Genomic DNA, 8,085 nt, shown 5'->3' on the forward strand with positions numbered 1-8,085 from the left:
AAAAAATATATTTGCTTCCCATAATTTCAATGAACATAAAAAGGTTAAGGTTGCGGTTGGTTATTTCACTGGTTATGCTTTGGTTTGGTGGAGTGAATATTGTCGGTTACACCCTGATTATATACCTACTACTTGGGATGATTTGAAACTTGCCATGCGACATACTTTCGTCCCTGCTTATTATACTCGTGACATGATTAAGAAGTTGCAACACTTAAAACAAGGTAGTGAAACTGTAACAAAATATTATGATGATTTACAAACTACCTTGTTGCATTCCTGATGAGGACATCAATACAATTGTTACACCCACAGCCCCTGCTGCTATACATACTGGACCAATTACTAGAGCTTGTGCACGCCAACTAAATTACCAGGTACTTTCATTTCTTGGTAATGATTCTAATGTTCATGAGAATATGATGCTGCCTAAATTGGATACATTTGTTTTGCTTACAAATGAAGGGCCTAGCTTGGAGAAGGATGAACATTGGAGCAAGAACAAGCATGGAGATGATGGCATGCGCAAGGGAAACAAGAACGGAGTTACAAGTGATGATTTCAGGACTTTGAAGCCACCATAATGGGTGCATGAAGCCTTGGACGAAATATACAAGATGCCACTTCATAAATTTCGTCCCGAGGCTATTTTAGGTGCTGCGACACCTTATTATTGGGCCAGGCCCATGTAATTTCGAAATACATAAGTATAGGCTATTTTTAGAGTCCGTATGTGTGGGGAAACACGAGATAGGGTTGATTTCGGACCCCTCCACCAAGGGCCACGAAATTCCCCCCTCTTCCTCCATATATACAGCCCTTAGGGCATCGTTTAGACTTCGGGTTTTGTTTAGATTAAAAGTTCGCCATAGCTGCAACTTCGCGTACTTCGTTTGTGTTCAACGACCAGACAAAGGCGTCACAGAACCCCACCTTGATCAATAAAGCTTTCATCTTATATTCGCAATATCCAGATTGCAATCTCAGTTTCTTGCTTGTTCTTCGTTTGCTCGCAGGAAACAGACCCTCGTGGTCAGGTTGATCGTGCTCCGGCGTGGTCAATAACCTCTCGGAGTTGGTTTAGCGATTGCTAAGGCGCGACGTCCTCGCACGTTCGTAGTCGGATCGTCAAAGTCGACTTCCACCAAAGCGATATCCATCATCTCATCGAAAGACGGGACACCTTTGCCTCTATCAAGTGGTATCAGATTTCCAGGTTGCTCGGTGAGATTTTACAGTTTTTCGTAGTTTAGATCGAGTCTGTTCTTCATACCTACAGTCCACGAAAAAGCCACAAAAAAAAATTAGGGTTAGTTCATCATATCCGAACCAATCTGAGCCTTTGCATAATCTTTTTAGGGTTTTGCTTTTTTGAATTTGCGGTTGCATCGTCGTGTCTAGTTGCTGGTCTTAGAGTCTAGTCTTTTAGAGTTTCGAGTTCTGGTCATAAGTTGTCACGCCGCCGCCGCACCATCATCATCGCCCCTGCCATCTACCACCACCGCTTATCCGCCACCGCTCCGAATCCGTATCCATATACCACCACCAGTCCGTGTCCATATACCACCACCGATCCATATCCATATACTACCACCGCTACCACCACCGCTGCCATATACCACCACCATATATCCACCACCAATCCGAGTTCCTTGCATATTAGGTTTGTTTTCGAGATCCATCTAGATTCCGATTCGTGTTTCCTTGCCGGAGTAGGTTTCGGAAAAAAAAAAGAAGAGTCGGGTAGCCACGCTCCGTTTAGGCCCAAAATTTTTCGAAAACGCATTTTTCGAAAAAATTTCTGGCTATCCTATTTTTAGGTGTTTCTGAGTGTTTTGAGACAGGTGCCATTATAGGAAGTTTTTTTTGACCCGTTTCCAGTTTTTGGGTCCGGGCAGTTGAAAAAAAAAATTGGTCGAAAAAATTTCGTGCCCATCCTGTCCGTTTGAGCTAGGAAGAGTTTTGAGACACTCGCCATTATAGTGATTTTTCGCAAAAAAAAAGCAGCGCAAAAAAAAGAGCGAAAAAAAAATTCAGAGTGTGCTTTTCCCTTGTTTACGTGCCGCGCCGTGATTTTGTTGGTGTTCTAGGCTCGCGTCTCTAGCACAGTCTAGCCTAGGACCAGCACAGTACCGTCGTTGAGCGTTTATTCAACTTTGCATCTCTGAATTGATTATTGTTGACCCTTTTTGCTCCCATACTATAAGCCTTCCCAGCTCCACATACATCTACGTCGTGTGTTTGACTCTCCCTGGTAATCGCTCTATCCAAGCTTTGAGAGTTTTTGACTACAACGGTTGCCGATCACCGCCTGCTGCTGGGTAAGAACTGGTAAGAATTTGAGTTTTGCTTGACGGATTTGTGACACCCACCACCACCACTTGTTCGTAGTCTGTAGGATCATATTCTTGTGTGTTTCTATTGCTGCTAACCATGCCAGGATCACAAGCCGACGAGATTGACTGGGAGAATTTATCGAACAAGGAGCTTCATGATAAGTTTCAGCAAATGATGACTGAACAGGTGCAAGATGTGCTGAACAATTTTGAAGAGGCCATGGAGAAGATCACTGGCCTTGAGAAGACGTTCGAAACAAAGCTCGATAACAGATTTAATGAATTGCTCGCGCGTCTTCCACCACCACCAAAGGTACGAGATGATGTCCATATTCCTAAACTGAAATTGAATATTCCACCATTTGAGGGTAGATATGTTCCTGATATATATCTTACTTGGGAGTTAGAAACTGAACAACGATTTACATGTTTACAATATCCTGAGGAGAGACGAGTTGCTGCTGCTGTTTGTGCTTTCACTAGTTTTGCATGTGTATGGTGGTCTGAACATTGTAGATTATATCCTATTCCAACTACTTGGGCTGCTTTGAAAACTGCTATGCGTACGCGTTGGGTTCCACCATATTATCAACGTGAATTGCTTCAAAAATTGCAGCGTTTAAGACAAGGAAAAAATTCTGTAGAAGAATATTATCAAGAATTACAAACTGGCATGATTAGATGTGGTATTGTTGAGGAGAATGAAGCTATGCTTGCACGTTTTCTGGGTGGATTAAATAGAGAGATTCAGACCATTCTAGACTATAAGGAGTATACTAATATCACTCGTTTATTCCATCTTGCTTGTAAAGCTGAACGTGAAGTGCAGGATCGACAAGCATTGGGGCGAACTAACTTTTCTGCAGGCCGACCTTCATCATGGACACCACGTGCATCTTCTACTTCAACTGCACCAGCACCTCCATCCGGTGCCACCTCCAGCCGTGATACAAGAAAACAGGCACAACCACCATTATCTGCCAAGAGCGCACCTGCGGGACCTGCACAGCGTTCTTCTTCTTCCATGGCATCAACAGGGCACACAAGTGATATTATTTGTCGTCGTTGTAAGGGAGGAGGTCATTATGCGAGGGAATGCAAATCTCCGCGTGTGATGATTGCTACTGCGGATGGTGGATATGAGTCCGCTAGTGACTATGATGAGGAGACATTGGCTCTTATTACACGTGAAGAACATGGTGGAGATGATTCTGATCATGAGACGCAATACATGGCTCCTGAAGACGCTGACAGGTATGAATGTTTAGTTGCTCAACGTGTTTTGAGTGTGCAGGTCACACAAGCTGAGCAAAATCAGAGGCACAATTTGTTCCATACCAAGGGAGTTGTGAAGGAACGTTCTGTGCGCGTCATAATAGACGGAGGGAGCTGCAACAACTTGGCTAGCATGGAGATGGTGGAGAAGCTTTCTCTCACCACAAGACCACATCCACATCCTTACTACATCCAAGGGTTCAACAACAGCGGCAAGGTTAAGGTAACACGTACTGTTCGTGTGCATTTTAGTATCTCTACATATGCTGATTATGTTGATTGTGATGTGGTACCTATGCAAGCATGTTCCTTATTACTTGGTAGACCATGGCAATTTGATAAAAATTCTGTACACCATGGTAGAAACAATCACTATACTCTTGTTCATAAGGATAAAAATATTACTTTGCTTCCTATGACTCCTGATTCCATGTTGAAAGATGATATTAATAGAGCTAATAAAGCACAACAGGAGAAGAATAAGAGTGAAAATCAGATTGTGGCAAAAGAATTTGAGCAACAAATAAAGCCTAATAATAAACCATCTAGTGTTGCTTCTGAAATTAAATTGAAAAGTGCATGTTTATTTGCCACCAAATCTGATATTGATGAGCTAGATTTCAGCAAATCTGTTTGCTATGCTTTTGTGTGCAAAGAGGCATTATTTTCATTCGAGGACGTGCCTTCCTCTTTGCCTCCTGCTGTCACTAACATTTTGCAGGAGTTCGCTGACGTTTTTCCACAAGACGTGCCACCGGGATTACCGCCTATTCGAGGGATTGAGCATCAGATTGACTTAATTCCCGGTGCTTCACTGCCAAACCGTGCACCATACCGTACCAATCCAGAGGAGACGAAGGAGATTATGTGTCAAGTACAAGAGCTTCTCGACAAAGGTTATATACGCGAATCCCTTAGTCCTTGTGCTGTTCCTATTATTCTAGTGCCGAAAAAGGATGGTACATCACGTATGTGTGTTGATTGTAGAGGCATTAATAATATTACTATTCGTTATTGTCATCCTATTCCTAGGCTAGATGATATGCTTGATGAATTGAGTGGCTCTACAATATTCTCCAAAGTTGATTTGCGTAGTGGCTACCATCAAATTCGTATGAAATTGGGAGATGAATGGAAAACAGCATTTAAAACTAAGTTTGGATTATATGAGTGGTTAGTCATGCCTTTTGGGTTAACTAATGCACCTAGTACTTTCATGAGATTAATGAACGAAGTTTTACGTGCTTTCATTGGACGATTTGTGGTAGTTTACTTTGATGACATATTGATTTATAGCAGTTCTTTGGAGGAACATTTGGAACATTTACGTGTTGTTTTTATTGCTCTACGTGATGCACGTTTGTTTGGTAACCTTGGGAAGTGCACCTTTTGCACCGACCGAGTATCTTTTCTTGGCTATGTTGTTACTCCACAGGGAATTGAAGTTGATAAAGCCAAGATTGAAGCTATTGAGAGTTGGCCGCAGCCCAAAACGGTCACACAAGTGAGGAGTTTTCTTGGCCTCGCTGGATTCTATAGGCGTTTTGTGAGAGATTTCAGCACCATTGCTGCACCTCTCAATGAGCTTACAAAGAAAGATGTGCCTTTTCTTTGGGGTACCGCACAGGAAGAAGCCTTCACGGTATTGAAAGATAAGTTGACACATGCTCCTTTACTCCAACTTCCTGATTTTAATAAGACTTTTGAGCTTGAATGTGATGCTACTGGAATTGGATTAGGAGGTGTGTTATTACAAGATGGCAAACATGTTGCATACTTTTCTGAAAAATTGAGTGGGCCTAGTCTGAATTATTCTACTTATTTTAAAGAATTATATGCTCTTGTTCGGACTTTAGAAACATGGCAACATTATTTATGGCCCAAAGAATTTGTTATACATTCTGATCATGAATCTTTGAAACATATTAAAAGTCAAGCTAAACTGAATCGTAGACATGCTAAATGGGTTGAATTCATTGAGACTTTCCCTTATGTCATTAAACACAAGAAGGGAAAAGAAAATGTTATTGCTGATGCATTGTCTCGTCGCTATACTATGCTTTCACAACTTGACTTCAAAATATTTGGTTTGGAGACCATCAAAGATCAATATGTGCATGATGCTGATTTTAAAGATGTAATGCAGAATTGTAAAGAAGGAAGAATGTGGAACAAGTTTGTTGTTAACGATGGATTTGTGTTTCGTGCTAACAAGCTATGCATTCCAGCTAGCTCCGTTCGTCTTTTGTTGTTGGAGGAGGCGCATGGAGGAGGATTAATGGGACACTTTGGCGTGAAGAAGACGGAGGACGTACTTGCTACACATTTCTTTTGGCCAAAGATGAGACGGGATGTTGAGCGTTTTATTGCTCGCTGCACTACATGTCAAAAAGCTAAGTCACGACTCAATCCTCATGGTTTATATATGCCTTTGCCTGTACCTAGTGTTCCTTGGGAGGATATATCTATGGACTTTGTTTTAGGTTTACCTCGAACAAAGAAGGGGAGGGATAGCATATTTGTTGTCGTGGATAGATTCTCGAAAATGGCACACTTTATACCATGTCATAAAAGCGATGATGCTGTTAATGTTGCTGATTTGTTCTTTCGTGAAATTATTCGCTTGCATGGAGTGCCAAATACTATTGTTTCAGATCGTGATACTAAATTTCTTAGCCACTTTTGGAGATGTTTATGGGCTAAGTTGGGGACTAAACTGCTTTTTAGTACTACTTGTCACCCCCAAACTGATGGACAAACTGAAGTAGTCAATAGAACGTTGTCTACTATGCTTAGGGCTGTTTTGAAGACTAATAAGAAAATGTGGGAGGAATGCTTGCCTCATATTGAATTTGCTTATAATCGTTCATTGCATTCTACTACTAAGATGTGCCCTTTTGAAGTTGTGTATGGTTTCCTACCTCGTGCGCCTATTGATTTGTTGCCTCTTCCATCTTCGGAGAAGGTTAATTTTGATGCTAAACAACGTGCTGAATTGATTTTAAAAATGCATGAGTTAACTAAGGAAAACATTGAGCGTATGAATGCTAAATATAAACTTGCTGGAGATAAGGGTAGAAAACATGTTGTGTTTGCACCTGGAGATCTTGTTTGGTTACATTTGCGTAAGGATAGATTTCCTGATTTGCGCAAATCAAAGTTGATGCCACGTGCTGATGGTCCCTTTAAGGTGTTAGAGAAAATAAATGATAATGCATATAAACTTGAGCTGCCTGCAGATTTTGGGGTTAGTCCCACTTTTAACATTGCAGATTTGAAGCCTTATTTGGGTGAGGAAGATGAACTTCCGTCGAGGACGACTTCATTTCAAGAAGGGGAGGATGATGAGGACATCAATACAATTGTTACACCCACAGCCCCTGCTGCTATACATACTGGACCAATTACTAGAGCTCGTGCACGCCAACTAAATTACCAGGTACTTTCGTTTCTTGGTAATGATTCTAATGTTCATGAGAATATGATGCTGCCTAAATTGGATACATTTGTTTTGCTTACAAATGAAGGGCCTAGCTTGGAGAAGGATGAACATTGGAGCAAGAACAAGCATGGAGATGATGGCATGCGCAAGGGAAACAAGAACGGAGTTACAAGTGATGATTTCAGGACTTTGAAGCCACCATAATGGGTGCATGAAGCCTTGGACGAAATATACAAGATGCCACTTCATAAATTTCGTCCCGAGGCTATTTTAGGTGCTGCGACAGCTTATTATTGGGCCAGGCCCATGTAATTTCGAAATACATAAGTATAGGCTATTTTTAGAGTCCGTATGTGTGGGGAAACAAGAGATAGGGTTGATTTCGGACCCCTCCACCAAGGGCCACGAAATTCCCCCCTCTTCCTCCATATATACAGCCCTTAGGGCATCGTTTAGACTTCGGGTTTTGTTTAGATTAAAAGTTCGCCATAGCTGCAACTTCGCGTACTTCGTTTGTGTTCAACGACCAGACAAAGGCGTCACAGAACCCCACCTTGATCAATAAAGCTTTCATCTTATATTCGCAATATCCAGATTGCAATCTCAGTTTCTTGCTTGTTCTTCGTTTGCTCGCAGGAAACAGACCCTCGTGGTCAGGTTGATCGTGCTCCGGCGTGGTCAATAACCTCTCGGAGTTGGTTTAGCGATTGCTAAGGCGCGACGTCCTCGCACGTTCGTAGTCGGATCGTCAAAGTCGACTTCCACCAAAGCGATATCCATCATCTCATCGAAAGACGGGACACCTTTGCCTCTATCAATTCCTCTTTAGAAGAAAGTGAAGATGATTTTATGGATAGATTTTGGGGAGGATTAAACCGTGATATTCAAGAGATACTAATTCATGAAGAGTGTTATCCTATGGACCATTTGTTTCATCTTGCTTGCAAAGCTGAACAGGAAATAAAACGACGTGTTGGCCACGAGGAGAACAAGCGCACGGTGCACATTCCAAGAGTTGATATGATTGTTCCT

The sequence above is a fragment of the Triticum aestivum genome, chromosome 5A (genome assembly GCF_018294505.1).
Source record: "Triticum aestivum cultivar Chinese Spring chromosome 5A, IWGSC CS RefSeq v2.1, whole genome shotgun sequence".
In the NCBI taxonomy this organism is placed as follows: Eukaryota; Viridiplantae; Streptophyta; class Magnoliopsida; order Poales; family Poaceae; genus Triticum; species Triticum aestivum.